The sequence below is a fragment of the Sebastes fasciatus genome, chromosome 15 (assembly GCF_043250625.1).
Source record: "Sebastes fasciatus isolate fSebFas1 chromosome 15, fSebFas1.pri, whole genome shotgun sequence".
Lineage (NCBI taxonomy): Eukaryota > Metazoa > Chordata > Actinopteri > Perciformes > Sebastidae > Sebastes > Sebastes fasciatus.
In genome coordinates this window covers 13103723-13119613 of record NC_133809.1, presented here as the reverse complement: position 1 = coordinate 13119613, position 15891 = coordinate 13103723, and positions in this window count along the sequence as shown.

Sequence of the window (15891 nt, the reverse complement as noted above, 5' to 3'; positions counted from 1 at the left end):
CATATTCCCTGGCAAGTTTTCAGCGCTCTCACTTTTGCACAGTGTCAGAATTTTAATGTCTCTGCAGGGCTGACTCCCTTTTGTTGGGTGGTCTTGTCCCACTAATAGAGTACTAGTTCTGGGACAGTTCTGGGACAGCCCTGGGACGCTGCTTTTATTCTGAATCAAGATCTTTCCTTGTCACTGCCCTCCCTGGAACATCTGCACATCACTGGAGGACAGGAGGAGAGAGAGAACGAGATAGAGGAGGAGGAGGTGGCTTTGTGTTCCTGAATGACTTGTTGATAAAACAGGAAAACACTTCTCGTGGCAGATACATCGGGTAAAAAACAGCCCAGCTCTTATTGACAGAGTGTCAGGGAGCCTTTAATTCAGTGAAAGGAGGGGAGCCGGGAAGAGAGAAAATCATTGTCAGGAACAAAGCAGCATCCCCGAAATAATGAAAAGAAGCAGATCTACTCATGATGATGAATGCACTGAAAAGAGGCTGCTCAGCCTCTCTGTCCAGGCATGTGTGTCATCTTATTCCGGCTAAATGCTAACAGGCACTTGCAGATTAAGAAAATTGTATTGGAACAATACTCCATAATAGACTTTAGCTGTATGCTGCCGGCGGGGTGGCACCCCTATTATACAGACAAGTGGAGCAAGTCGCAGGGCTGCGTCAGCACGATAAAACCGCTTTGAGGTAAAGACCCACCACCGAAAAACAGAAATAGAGGTGCAACGTGGAGAGATATGCCATGGAAATGTGTTTTCTCGGGTGCAGTGAGAGTCCAGAAGGCGTAGAAAAGGAAGATGAAACATTTATGCGTTCTATCCTTTTAAATTTAGTATTTTAATGTAATTAAAGTGAATTCTTTTACTTACAGCTTAAATTCCTTTGCTGTAAATCAGTAATTATTATATCCTTGTCTGCCCTGATGGGAGAAGTTGTAGTCCTCCGTGACCTTGAACAATTTTAGCACTTCAGAAAATCATTGAATGGACGGATACTCTCTCTCTTGTATCTTCTAGCTAAACACCTACATCTTTCACTCAATTTTATTGATGAAGCAGTTGGGGTGATAGTGATGGGTGAAACCAGCAGGTATCATCGATATTGATATACAGATGCATTTCATAAATAAGAAGTTTGGATTTACTTTCATGGAGAGAGAACAATTCAATAAAACTTGAGATCTCGAGTGTGAGTGCTCAGCATACATATAGTATGTGTCCATCCACAGGTGTGATTAAGAGCGCTCTATTCTCCTATGTTTCTATTTACAGTGAACACATCGTTGACACACACTTCATGGGACAAAACTGGAAGAAAAAAAAAGGCCATTAATTCAAACAAATGATGATGTTGAGGCAGGATGTTCCTCTCAGAGAAAGAGGAACATACAACAACACCAGACCTCTTCATGAAAGATGTAGGAAGAGGAGCTTTATTATGGTGAAGGCGAACGCTCACCACTGTCAGTGCAGCTGAGCCAAGTTGGAGACGTGGAGGAGATTTAAGCTGATCCTTAAAAGAAAAAGCTTTTACATCCCGCTGTTCCTAGGAATGTGTGGAACGTTTTCCAAATCAAATTGTAGGAGGACAATATTTGCATCAACGCAGGCCAGAAATAGATTACTGCTCGATTACTGCCAGGACAAATGATGAGAGGAGAAACAAAAGGCTAGAAGCTTTAGATTGATCACATATACCTAAAACCATGTGTGCCTACTACAGATGTTGTGATACGAGGTGTGTGCCTGTGCATGCATGCGTTAATGCATGTAAGTGTGCATTTGTGAGTGCATGTGGTTAGGCGTTTGTTTCTCGCTGGCCGTCCAACACATTTATGCAGTCCCTCTCTTCTTGGCAGCGCTTCACCTCAAATGCTATTAACTCCTTCTGAGCGCGGCTATTCATCATTTGTAAGATTTCCACAGGGTGTTTTCTTTTCACTTTTTAATCAAGGGTTGGATCCCATGCTGAGAAGCTTATTCAGCTGTGGAACAAGGCCCCGTCGTCCCCGGCTAACGACACGTATCCGTAACAGAGTGAGCTTATCGCTGACAAATGAGCTCAGCTCGAACACCAACGGGAAAGGCCACTGAAAAAATGAGGGCAGGGACAGAAAGGAGAAGGAGAAACCATGCTTGATGGACAAACAGCACCACGGTCCAAATAGAATAGCTTAATCTTTTACAATACAACTGTGTGTTGTTTGTACTTGTGTTGCAGCAAAGTAGCAGGGCTTGTAAATGACTGTGGAGTATTGTAATTAGGGCTGCAGCTAACGATTATTTTCATTAGTGATTAAGCCATACATAATTTTTCAATTAATTGTTTTGTCTATGAAAAGACAGAAAAATGTGAAAAAATTTTGATCACCATTACCATGGTAACGTCTTACAAATTGCTTTTCTTGGCCATTCAAAACCAAAAAGGTATTACATTTACAATAATATAAAACAGAGAGAAGCAGCTGGATGGATGGTAATAGCAGCCTGTTGGTTGAAAACTCTGGTCCAGACGGAAAAATCTCAACAAATGTTGGATGTATTGGCCTGAAATTTGGTACAGATATTCATCCTTCACACGCGATGTACCCTAATGACTCTGGAGATCCTCTGTCCTTTCCTCTAGCACCACCATCAAAATAAAAAATGTTGTCCAATACCATACCATTTTGACCATACTTGACAATAATTTTCTAACACGCTAGGGGTGTCACGATATACCAGTATTGATGATAACCCTGATATCTGAAAGTGAAATACTGATATAATTTAATAATACACACATGATAATATCATGTAAATAATCTAGCGCTTGTTAAATCATTTTATATATACAGTTATATACTCTCCACCTCCTTACACACGCACAATAAACAAAGTTAAAGATGAATTTGACTGATAGCATTATTTAAAAACAAAAACAAATGTTGGCTATCGCAATAATATCGTTATTGTGAATTCTTTTGGTTACGATAAACGTGTAGTTAAATCTGATATCATGACACCTATAACACGCTGAACTGAATTACTGAAAAGTAATAAACCTATATATTGATTTCTTATGTAATAACTGGAATCACACCTGGACTATTTCTATTACTAATGCACAGCATTTGGAATTATTTGCAAATGATTTGTGACTTTTTTTTTTTATTCTGACACCAAACTATGGCCAATGATTACATTTATTTAACAAGGACTACTAAAGATGAAAAGTATAATTTTTAGTTTAGTGTATTCATCTATTTTTTTAGACTATTGCTCTTGTTTCTTGATGTATTACTTAATAATAATAATAATAATAATATTAATCAATTTAATTTGTTGGCAATTCATTTCATACCAATCTATTAATTGCCGACCATAATTCAGTGTTAGCCTCAACCTGAGATATAAATATCCGTTATGTGTGCGCTGCATGTACATGAATTTATAGGCTACGTTGTGTTTATAAGTGTATTTTACATTTATGCAACATTTATATGATGTAAATAGTAGATAGAAAATCAATAAGGAAATGGAGTAAACCAGTACAGATTAACACAGCTTGTACTTATTGATTATTCAGTAGATAGAGTCTTGAGATATTTAGGATATGATCAGCGTTTTGTAACATCTTATTCATGACTACAGTGTCTCATATGACCCTCCAATAAATGGAAGGTCGCTGGTTTAATCGTTCCCATGAGCCAGTTCAATCCCTTTTAATAATGCACCCATCTTTTTTATAAGTGCCAATAGGCATAAAATTGTAATGGTGCCGCTTAATCCTGCATTCCCCTGGTGACATTCGTAGATGTATAGCCTTCAATCGAACACTATAGAGCCCTGAAATCTTTTGGCTTCAAAAAATGTTACAGCAGCTTCAGGTTATCATGAGAAACTCCAGGAGAAGTTGAGTCTGAGGAATGAAGTCCAGGCCTCCGCTGGGTGTTAGTTATTTTCTGTGGCAGGTTTATTGTGCAAGATAGAAGATCTTCATTGCTTGTAAGACAGAGTGACTGATTCACTGAATGAGTACGTCACCAAGTTTTGTGGGCCGTGAGCGGAGCAATCAGCAGTGGCCTGAAATTTATGACACGATGATGAAGAAGAAGAAGAAGAAGAAGAAGAAGAAGAAGAAGAAGAAGAAGAGGAAACGAAGATCTCCACCATTCCTCACTGACTTACTGACTGCACTAATATAAATTCTCAGATTCTTCATGTTGTTGTTCAGTGACTCATATTATGGCAGAAACAAGATAATAAACTATAACTTGAACTTCAACTAAAAATAACACCCAGCCTTCTGTTATATTGTATTGGTCCCACTTTAAAAATAAAAACTAGAATGTGCTGCAAAATGATTGGTTGGTGATGTGCAGACTATAGTGGAGGAATGTACTTAAAGTTACTCTGAGGAACGTTTAACTGGTTATGAAACAGTCTCCATTGAATACTGATGCCTTTATAAAAATCTACATCAGACAACAAGTTCAACAGCGAGAAGATTGGCTATTTCTATTGTTATTCTTAATGCTTGTCATCGGTGCCACCGAGTCCGGTTCTGGCAAAATCGAATTAATGCAGGTTCAGCAGAAACTCCTTCAGCTCAGACTCTAGCAGGCCTCTGGCAGCAACCAGCCTGCCACGGACAGACCCAGGTACGGCTTTGCAGCCGCCTTCGACCTGCAAGTCCGAGCCAACACAGATACCATGCTGCTGGAGGCCCAGGCTGTATTGCTGGGCCCGCTGGAGGGAAGGGAGGAACAGGACAACCAGAACCAGGGTTGTGCAGTCCAGACTGTCAGACCCTGCTGCAGTAAAATTAGGTTTTCTAAAGGGACTCTTGTGCTCGGAAACACTACCGCATTTCTCCACAGGGACCGCCAAAATCAACACACAATTAAAGTTCCTTGTAGTAGCTTTAAGTACATTTACAGTTTATTTACAATACTAGTATTTTTAATTTACCGAAGACCACTCCTATTTCAATATTGAACGTTTTACTCCACATTTATCTGACATCTGTATTTACAAGTTACTTTGTAGGTGAGGTTTGATAGATAACAAACATTTTGCCGATAATACTTCTGTACTTTAACTTAAGTTAAATGAAGGACTTTTACTTGTAATGGAGTTGTTTCCTATCAATACATCCATTAGACACAGAACAACATAAAAATCATTCTTTCGAGTCAAGTTTCTAGCCACCTGACCAACGTAAATTCAATAGTCACTCTCTTTTAGCTCTGTTTTTGGTCTCCACCAACTCCACCAAGGAAATATCTGACTCTGTAGAAGATAAATGCTCCACTATGTTCACCAGCTGGTCGCTAACTTGTCTGCCATTTGGTGCCAGGCAGGTAGTGTATCAAAGCTTTTTCAGTGAAAACAGCTGCCTGCTATGGCCAAAAACGACATGATGAGTAACAGTAAAGTTGCTAAAAACCAAAACAACAAACTGAAAGTTGCTAAAATGTTTTGTAGACCTGATTTGGGGATAGTTTTCTCTGAATTCATCCCTTTAACATAACAGTTTAAGTCCTGTGATCCATTGTTAATAAAAAAAAGATAAGTCAATAATTTGAATACTTCTCCCACTATTGGCTGGCTATAACAAAAGCAGATGAAGCATCCGTACAGTGATATGTGACTGTAAGCTTGTGGATACACAGATTCACTGTTTTTTAAAAAACATCTCTGTAGACTGGAACGGGAAAACAAAAGGTGGTGTTATATGGATATGTTGCAGGTGCAGTAAGGTTTTCTATCTTTTCCATATTGTCTGCACCTCATGCTTTTTTCGAATTCACTTCATGAAATATGTATTACCTTTGAAACAGCAAGCACACTTGATATAAGCACAGTCCAAAATGGCAAAGTTAAGGGATGAGAATGAGTGCACTGTGTACTGTACACACTGTACAGGATGTCTGCATGCAACATTAAGCACAGTTTAAAAAGCCTTACAGGGAAAAATCATTAAAGTAGCTGAAGTTATTGGAACTGTATCGCATGCCTAAGGCCACAAATTCCACTGTATGACAGAAATGCATTACAGCTGTATTGATGTAAAAACGCTGTACATCATATCCAGTCAGATCTCTGCTGTGCAGTAATGGACAGACGGCACCGGTGTAGGATACAGACAATAACATCTTAAGCCAGGAATAAAACCCTTGCTGGTCCATTTCCTGTCTGAGCTATATTTTATTTAACAACAAAAAAGCCTAAAGTAAAGCCCCTACTGTGTAGATGAAAACATGCGTGCCCTCAGGCAACTGAAAGAATCAGGGTTAACTCGAAAGCAATATTTTGTTGGTTTTAAAATCCAAACACTTTCGTTTTGCTGAGGGATCCCTGGTCTGCAGTATGTACGTACGATATTTCCATGTGGACAGAATTATTCCATATTATACACATATGTGTGGTCTGATTGTTGTTTAGGCATTGTCTTTTTTTTCAGAGGTTCTGACAAGTTTGTGTCTGGAATATTATCACCTTGCAGTGGCAAAAGCAGGATGTTTCAACCATTTATGCGTCACTTTTACTTTATTTTTCTACATCAATTTTTGATCCTGTTTGTTTGTTTATATTCCTCTGAAACACAAATATGCTAATCTCTATAAACAGATTCTGCATGTAGCAGAAATCACAGTGTAGGTGGGCACAGAGGAAATCAGGTGGGCCACTCCCGACCAAGACCAAACATCTACTTATAAGATTCTGAAAGGCATATTGTGTTAACCAAAATAGGCCATGCACCACAGTTTAATCCTACCAGCCTTATACATCATCATCATCAGAGGTGATGTTACAGGCACCTGACATGTATATTTATCTTCTTTCCTCACTTTTGTTCAGCTTTGTTGACCTTGTTTTTAGCTGCATTTCTATTTCCGTCGTACAATGAGAGCAAAATAACCAGAGTCCAGATTCCTGGTAGCCTCTATGTGTGTAAGGTCTACTCATACCTGGACAATCAAGCTGATTCTGATCCAACAAGCAAACATAAACAGCATAGCATAGCCTGGCATGGCGGCCACATATTCATACACACAGTTTAATCAAGCGTATGGATAGATCACCTGCATTAATGTTAAAAAGTACAATTCAACATAGCCTGGCACGGCGGCCATATATTCATACACACAGCTGGCAGCAACATCAGCATAAAGTCCCATTTGTAAAGTGAACATAAACTATGGCGACTATGCAAGGCGATGAGGGGCCTGTTACGACCCGGTTTAGAGGGGGTAGGAGCGCAAAATAAAAGTATAAAAAGCATTCCCTCCCCGGTCCCCAAACTACAGTCACAGGACTAAATTTCAAGTTTAGTAAAAAAGATTTATTACTAAAAATCAAGTTGACAAACAATAAAATTAAACAATATAACTCAGGGTGAACAAAGGCCAAAACAACAAACTAAATAATTCATCTGACTCATCCTAAACTGAAGGACAGGTACTAAATGTGGCTCCCTAGGATGCAGCAGAAACGGGACAAAAGATGATAGTTCACCCCGACCACTGAAGTGCTATCTTTAGCAACAAAGAAAATAAAGCCAACTAGTGCACTAAGGCTACTAATTCAACTGTAGATCACAGCTTTAACACAAAGGTTTTGGAGGCCAAGGACAGAACAAAGCTGCTGTCAGACTACCTGAGCATTTTAAACTGCAGAGATGATGGTTGGACCAATCAGCAGCCGACACACCCCGGACCAAACCCACACCTCCATTCAATCAAAGAGAGAGCACCTAGATGTGGAAACAAAGATCCTCACCAGATAAAGACACTCACTCTCACACAAAACACAAACACATTTCAATATACGGTTGAGAATGATGGCTGAACTTCTTCCTCCTGCTCCTCAGGCTTCTGTTCCTCAATGTGAAGGTGTTTCCGTTTAACAAGTGACAGTGTTATCTGGTGACATTCAGCCAAATGTATTCGCACACTCGTAGTAACTATTATGTAACTGGTTGACGTAGATAAACACAGAGGAGTTTTTATTTAAAATGGATAAAGTATCAATTCCATGCTTTCTGTTTGTGTTTTTGGACAGCTGCCGTCACTACGAGCGATCACGAGGCCGAGAGACACCGGCTGTATGCTGAGTGACAGAGGAGGGGCTGCTGTGAAATGCACTACCACTTTATGGTCGTAGTCAGATAATTGAAACAGCGCTGACGGCTATTCACTGGATGATCCAGCAAAAAAAAGGAAGCCTTCTAATCAGCTATGCAGCTGGCATGTAGGCAACAGCACAAGATTTTGGTATCGGAAGCGTTGTGGTATCCGTTTGTAGTCCGAGTAGTTTTGACCAATCATGTTGGAGCAGGCTTTGATTGAATGCAGGTAAACAGTCCATGTGGAGAGCAAAAGAGGTGGAAAGCATTGATCGAAATGCAATCTTTGAACCCACCAGCCATCGACTGACGATGAATTAACTTTCTATTGATTTAAGGAGAGAGTGAATGAATATGGGCCAGTATATATGTGCTGCTGGACTAATTGGGGGAAATGAGGAGCAAGTGAAGTGAGTGGGTGATGAAGGTCAGGTGGTGGGAACGGCAGGAAAGAGGTTACTGCAGGGCATGAGGGAGTGGCTGGATCTGGTTGTGAATGTGGTTTCAGTTAAATGTCAGTAAAGTTAACTTGTCCCGTCTCATGCGTCTCATTGACCTTTCAGTATTTGACCACAATTTTTTTTTTCCTGTAACCTTATTTATAAGGATATTATACTGAAGATTATTAGAATTATTATTAGATTACATTGTCAGTGGACATTTTGCAGATGCATTCATTAAAATATTTCCTTGTATAGACCTTGTTTTGTTAATCTTTTCTTGGGTATCTCTCCCCTATTTCTATGGTTGTTGTACCACCTGTACAGCCACTGCTGTTTTGTTTTTGCACCAAAAAAAATAGAATAATGATCTATTCACACGTTACAAGAAAAGCAAAGAAGAGAAGAAAAAAATGTCCTCATTATGTTGATTAATGACATAATTTTTAGTAGTAAATAGCCATAATTTCTAGGAGACAGCGTTGCTCTGGAGTACTATATATACACCAATATATTATAGCTGAAATATGTAAATGAAAGTGTGAGAACTACATTCCCCAACTTCTTGTAAAGAACTTGATCACAACGCCAGTGCTTGATAGATAATGGTATACGTCCTAATTGAAGTTCCTTTCAGCACATCCAGTTTGCTAAACCAGCCTCATCAGGTATTTGCTGTGCACTCAGTTCTCTTGAGGACACTTTTAAAAAACTCATTATGGTTCCACCTTCTCATTGTGCTGACACCGCTGGTTAAGACAAAGACCCACCATGCAGCCATGTATCCTGAACACTGAAACCCCATCAGCTCGCTTAATGCTTGTTGCTGTGGATGATGAATTCAGCTAGAAGCCTAAATCTTTATGAGCTACTGTAAAAGGCTGAGTATCAACAATAGTTTCAGTTTACAGTCTTTCTTTCCTTTCTCCCCATTGATTCATAAATATTCGTAAAGCCGGCTGGCACATGTGGTCCATACACTTGACATTTTGACACTTCAAGTCAAACTGAACACTCCTCACTTTGTGTGCAAGGAATATAAACTATAGTGATACTGCAGATATTGTGCATATATTTCCATTATTCAGAAGAGGATATTTTTTGGATATACCATTGGAAACAAGCTTTACGCCTTGGGGGGTGAGTGTCAGTAACTGACCACTGAAGGTCGGCAAGGAGATGTGCACGGTGTGCTACAAACTGGAGCCTATAAATGTTTACACAAGTTGTTTTTACCCTTTTTCAACCAGCCGGTAGATTACTTTATAATGCCCTTCTCCTTGGTGTACGCACAAAATGACTACAGTATGTCCAGAATTCAGCTGCAAGAGCTCTCATACGGTCCTGGGAGCACATGACCTCCACCCTTCAGCAACTGCACTGGCTCCCAGTTAAATAACCCCGGCAGATCTGCTGGTTCAATTTTGTGCAACCAGCATCAGACTGTAAAATAACTACAGAACCCCTCATGCTTATGTGCACATTGAACGTGTTGTTTGGATTAATTATTCCACAGTTTCTTCTGCACATCAACAGGCATGTTTGGAGACTGACAAATTGAAAGCTCCACAAAAAACTAACTAACCCCTTCAGGACCGTCTCTCACTCGGTGTCTCCGTCCTACACACTGGATAACCAGGGTAACAGCTGCGCGCGCCATTTCTTTTTTTTTAAACGAGTCTGGCCAAAGTATTGCCTGGAGCTCCACATTTTTAATTATAAAACAGGTAGATGTGTGGCTGTGGTGAGCAACATGGTGTTATAGCGATTGTATTGGTTCAAAACTAAGTTAACGAAGTTAACGTTGCTATGTTGGTCCCCAGTTGGGGCCATGCCATTGTTCCGACGGCCCATTATTGCGAAACCCCAATAGTCTGATAAATGTCCCGACAGCTCGTTATGCCGGCTAATTATTATGCAAAATGACGTCACAATGGTTTTTGTTTGTGTGGAGAAGGTAACCAACAAGTTGTGGATCTCTCACGAGATGGTTGAGGTTTGGCATTGACTGTCGAGCAGCGAGTCATGCAAGAGTTTTTAAAGTTTTTGCAACTTGTTTGGTTACCTTCACGACCCTCCTTATGCATAAATCTAACCAACAATCCAACCAAGAAGGCATTCAAGGCAGTGAGATGGGAAGGTCTGATGTTGTCATTCTGCATAATAAATAGCCATGTGCTTCTGTGTGTTGCATGCAATGGGCAGTCCCCCCCCCCCGATGAGCATTTTAATACTATTTATAGTAGCCTACCTACATTGTCAGTTGGAACTAAAAATCTACTCCCCCTGAAAAAACTAATGTATATGTATACAGTATGCGTGATATGAAAATACATTTTAATTTGAGTTTTTCACCAATATCTTGCTGCTAATATGCATTTAAATTCTGTAACTCTGGTGTCTGTGTCTCTGAGTTTGGGCAGATTTGGGTCTATAAGAATGCAGTGTGGTCTGTTTACAAGTGAATCTAACCTTGTACAGTAACACTTCTACCACAGCGTGAATCTACAGTAAGGTGAAAGGATTTGATTAAACTGAAGTAACCCGGTGCTGAAGAGCATTTCTGGAGCAGTAAGTGAAATCAGCTGTGTAAACCGACCGGCAGAATGTGAGTTCGTCTGGGAGTGGAAAGATGCAGTGAAAAATTGATGCAGGCATTCATACTGTATGAGTAATCCTTCAATCTCAAAGATAAATACGGTGTTTCACCTTTACTCAACAGTCTTTATGTATTTTAGTAGATATGCAACAGAATCCAGCGCTGAACGTGAACATAACGTGGCTTCATCTCTGCCTTGTAATCAGTGTTTTGATGTTGTCTATGAGAGGCTTTTTCTGGACTCATTTCCAGTGTGTATTTATGTTCCTGTGTGTGTGTGTACAGGTGTGTACATGGATGTGTGTGCATTAGCGTGTGCTCTGTTTACTCCACGCCCGACAGGAAATTAACTGACTGCTGATCAGCGGACATCCAGGAGAGGAAGAGATGACTGTCTTATTAAAAATGTGTCAGAAGCTGCAGGTGGTGGATTCAGAAACATGCCAGACTGAACTGCACAGACAACACGGTTTATATCTTTTCCATCTCTTCTTGGTTAAAACATTTGAAATAATAGACATATTTGTTTCCCTTTTTGTGTGTGCACGTGTTTGTGTATCAAACTAATGTGATCTCCTGTGATCTGATTACCTTGCAGAGCAGGAATGATGTCAGTTATATCCAGAGAGAAATGAGCTCTGCAGCCTCACTTCACTGCTCTTCTCTGTCAAAAAGGACAGTTTGTTATGTTGTCAAATAGAAACAAATTAAGTTAATGCAACATCTATTACTTTTAAGATCAATGAAAGCAGCTTTGCAGCACCTACAGCTCTATCTTACTTGGCTCAAACACTTGTCCTACAATACTTTTTTATCTAACTCTATTACAGAGAGTTGATTCCTTCTACAGTACATGTTTTGGGAGACGGTCCCAGATGCTTCCCATAGAAAAGTTCAGGGAAGCAGCGGTGCACTGCACTTTAATGAAAGTGGGGAAGTTTACCAGACGTACATTTGCAAAACCAACAGGGTTTGAAATACTTTTTTTCAGTGCATGCACTGGTGCATGTAACCTTTAAAATTACATGCACCAATTTTTCTTCACCTGTTTTCAAATTTTCTTCCACCACGGCCACAATCTGACCGAAAGAAATCCAACATCAACCGCTTTTTCTTGTTTATGACAGTTCAAATATGAGGAAATTATCAATGTGTCACAATGTAATTTGAGCTTTCCCTTCCCTTGATCCTAAATTACAACGCTTTAATTTCACCTGGGTCGATGAAAACTGGCAACATGTGGATTTGAATGATGATGCGGTCTGATGAAGATGTGTATCCCACTATAACTTTTGCTAGAAGAGAAGAAACTTCTCCATATTCACCAAGGTTATTTGGCATGATCTGAAGTATATACAAAATAAAAGATTTGATGGTGGGTCAGAGGGGGTTACATATTTACATATATGCAAACTGCATGTCCAGCCTGGTGGGACCAGTACCTTAAGTACTGAGGTGACATTGATCAGAAGTGTTTTCAAACAATTTATTTCAGTTTTACAAGAGAAAAGACCTGAAGGATGAAGACTAACTGGTTGATTTGACAACGTCCGTTTTTTATGTTTCTGAAATTATATATATAATATAATTTTAAAAATAATTTCTGTAAATAATGACACAAAAACAGATAAAAGAAAGAAAAACAAACAGTGGAAAAAGAAAATACTCCCAACGAAACAGAAGAGAACAATGTAAGACAGCAGATGGAAAAGGTGAAGGCTGAAGCTGCGGCTTATTGCGCCTACCTACAAAACACTGCTTAAAGAGTGAGGGTGTTGAATGGTGACAGGAGGATTAGCAGTGAAGGTTGTACCAGGCCGTCATGGTGAAAAGCTGGGTGAAGAAGAAGTGCTTGATTACCAGTTTCTCTATGCTTTCAACTCATTTACAGCCATGAGGTCTGGGCAGTGACTGAAATAATGAGATCATAAATTCACACGGATATCGGAAGGAACTCTCCCCACTCACTGCATGTTAAACGAAGCCAGTCGAGATAGTTTGGGAAGCTGATGTGTTCCTGTTGAGGTATTCCAGGCATGTCCAGCGGAGAGAAGACCCTGGGGCACCCAGCACACACTGGAGGGATCACATATCCCTTCTACTTAGTAACGCCTTAGGATCCCCTCAGGAGGAGCTGGAGGACGTGACTGGAGTGAAGGATTTACCTTCAACCTGGATAAGTGGCAGAAAATGGATAGATGTGACCAGTGACCAGTGAGGCATGGTATGGTAGTTACATGTTCCATTGATAACCACTATCTTTATTTGTTCACTTGCACATGACGGACTGTCTAACTAATTTTGTCTAACTTGTTTGGTTAGAATTTAGATAAAAACCTGGTAAAATCTGTTTTACCATATAAAAAATGTCATGCCATAGAAATGCCATGTAAATTTCAAAAGAAAAAAGCTGTAAATTATGCAGGAAATACCACAATAAATAAAAAAAAAACACAAAGTTTTAACTAGCAGAGTGCAGTCACAGCTATAGCTTTAGCAAAAGCTAATTTACTTTTTCCAGCCAGTTTTATGTAATTGAAGCAGGAAAAATCGATTTGGATTATTCAACATCTGTACATAGATAAGAAAGTAGCTATTTTTAAAAAGAAAAACAACATGTAAATTTAGCAGGAAATATAAATTAGAGGTAAAAAAACAAACCAAAGCTAATTTACAGACTTTTTCCCAGTGCGAAAGCAAAGAAAATCAGCCTCATTCTGAAAAATAAAATGACATTGCTTTTTCGCTGTGTTATATTTGCGTTCTGTTTGAAAGTACTCATGACAAAAACAACAGTTCGATAAAATATATTGATGTGTGAGTTAAAAAAACGTCGCCAGTGTGTAACGGCCCTAAGTAGTAATCTTCCTGGAGCTCTTTAGAAAAGATCGACTTTCTCTTCGACATGTCCGTACACAGAGTACCTGAAGTCTAATTTTATCTGACAATTACTATTTTTTTGCCTTTTTTTGCCTATAAAATTTCTTTCAGACTTTGGCTAAGTAGCCTTTAAACTCCAAACCATTTTTCCTCAACTTCACTGTCTCTACTGTCTCTGCTGTCTGCCTTTGCATAAGAGATAAGTCTGTAAAAAATAAAGGTATTTTTTTTTTATAATACAACTGCAGAGAAAGACATGGTGAGTACTTCTAAAACACTTACAGCGATAGAATAGTTATATTATGTCTCTGCACTTTACCTCTTTCCTCTTCCCAAACCTCAAAGCTGCCCCTGGCCTGAACCTTTGAAAGTTGGATAATACTCAGTGTAGTTAACCTTGTGCACTACAGAAAGAGAGCGCAGAGAGGAGACAGAAATGTTGGATGGTTTTAATGTTCACCCCCTCGTCTGGTATAGGAAAGTAACTCCTCTTGCCTGAAATGTTCCCCAAAAAACGGCAACATGAAGATTAAAAGCATTCTTTACAATGTTTTAGGAGTAGGTAAATGCGACGAATGCATAATGTTGCACTTTTCTTCTATCGCTTTCCTTTGGCCTTTCGCAGCAAACGATTCTCCACGGCTCATATTTACTTTGTTGTGCGAGGATGTGAAGCCTCAAACAAGAAAAACAATGATAACCTAAGTCACCAGTTCCTGCAGCGCTCTAATTAATTACTTAATAAACAAGTCAGAGGAGTATAGCTTCTCAATGAATAAATGCCTGGAGGAGTTTTGAGGCAATGACTTAAAACTGTGTGTCGACTATGAATCACATATCTACAAAACACACAGAGCATTTCCTATGTTAAACTGAAATCAAACATAAAGAAGCAGTTAATAAGATTTAATGGAAAACTGCCCACTTCATCCACCTGGTTATTGGTAACCTCAAAGTCCTGCCAATCAGTTCCTACTCTGGAGACCGCTTAACGTTTCAGTGGGTGAAGAAGACGGTTATGTAAAAGCTGCTGATGGTCACCACAAAGGTGAATGTAGGCTGCTTCTGCTTCCCACACTTCTCATCCACCTGATTATTCGGCCATCGCCGTGACTCAAATCTTGGTGCATGGCGACTTGGCACACAGTTACGCCCACACTGCTGTCAGAAGGAAGCTTTGTCTTCTGTTATCGAACTGTAAACTTCTGAGAAAAATTAAAAAATCCACCTTATTTCCGTCAGCCTACAACAGCGATTAGCATTAGACCTCGACACTTTGAAGGCCGACATGATGCAATCTGTGAAACACGAGCATTCACTGCTCTGCTCCCTTCACACGTACAAGAGGCCTTATTAAGTTCACCTCAATAAAATGATTAAAGGAGCAGGTTTGCACATTGAATGGCTGGTTTATCTGTTTTAAATACAGTTTCATGATGGCAGACTTATCCCTTAAGACTCAGGGCTTTAGGAAAACAAATTGCACTCTAAACTTTCACATTGATCAATCAGATTAATCAGGCAAAGGATCAGATCAAACCTAGTAACAACACTTTACTGTCTTTGTCATTGAAAATCAGGGAGCATTTTGTGTTGTGTCCAAGAAATACTAAAGTCACATTCATTTCAAAGTTCTTCGCTCCAGAAAGTCTCCGACAAGTTTGTCAGATTATAAACTATGCATTTTTCCCAATGGGGCTCTGGAGACCGGGGCAGCAGTAAGTCATTTATACTGAAGTCCAAATTTTCTCCACCCTACCTAACAAATGTTTGACTTCACGCCAAAAAAAAACAACATACTTGCCAGACCTCAGATTAAGGGAGGATTTGTGGGTGGTACGGGGGTCGTCTCTCTTTTT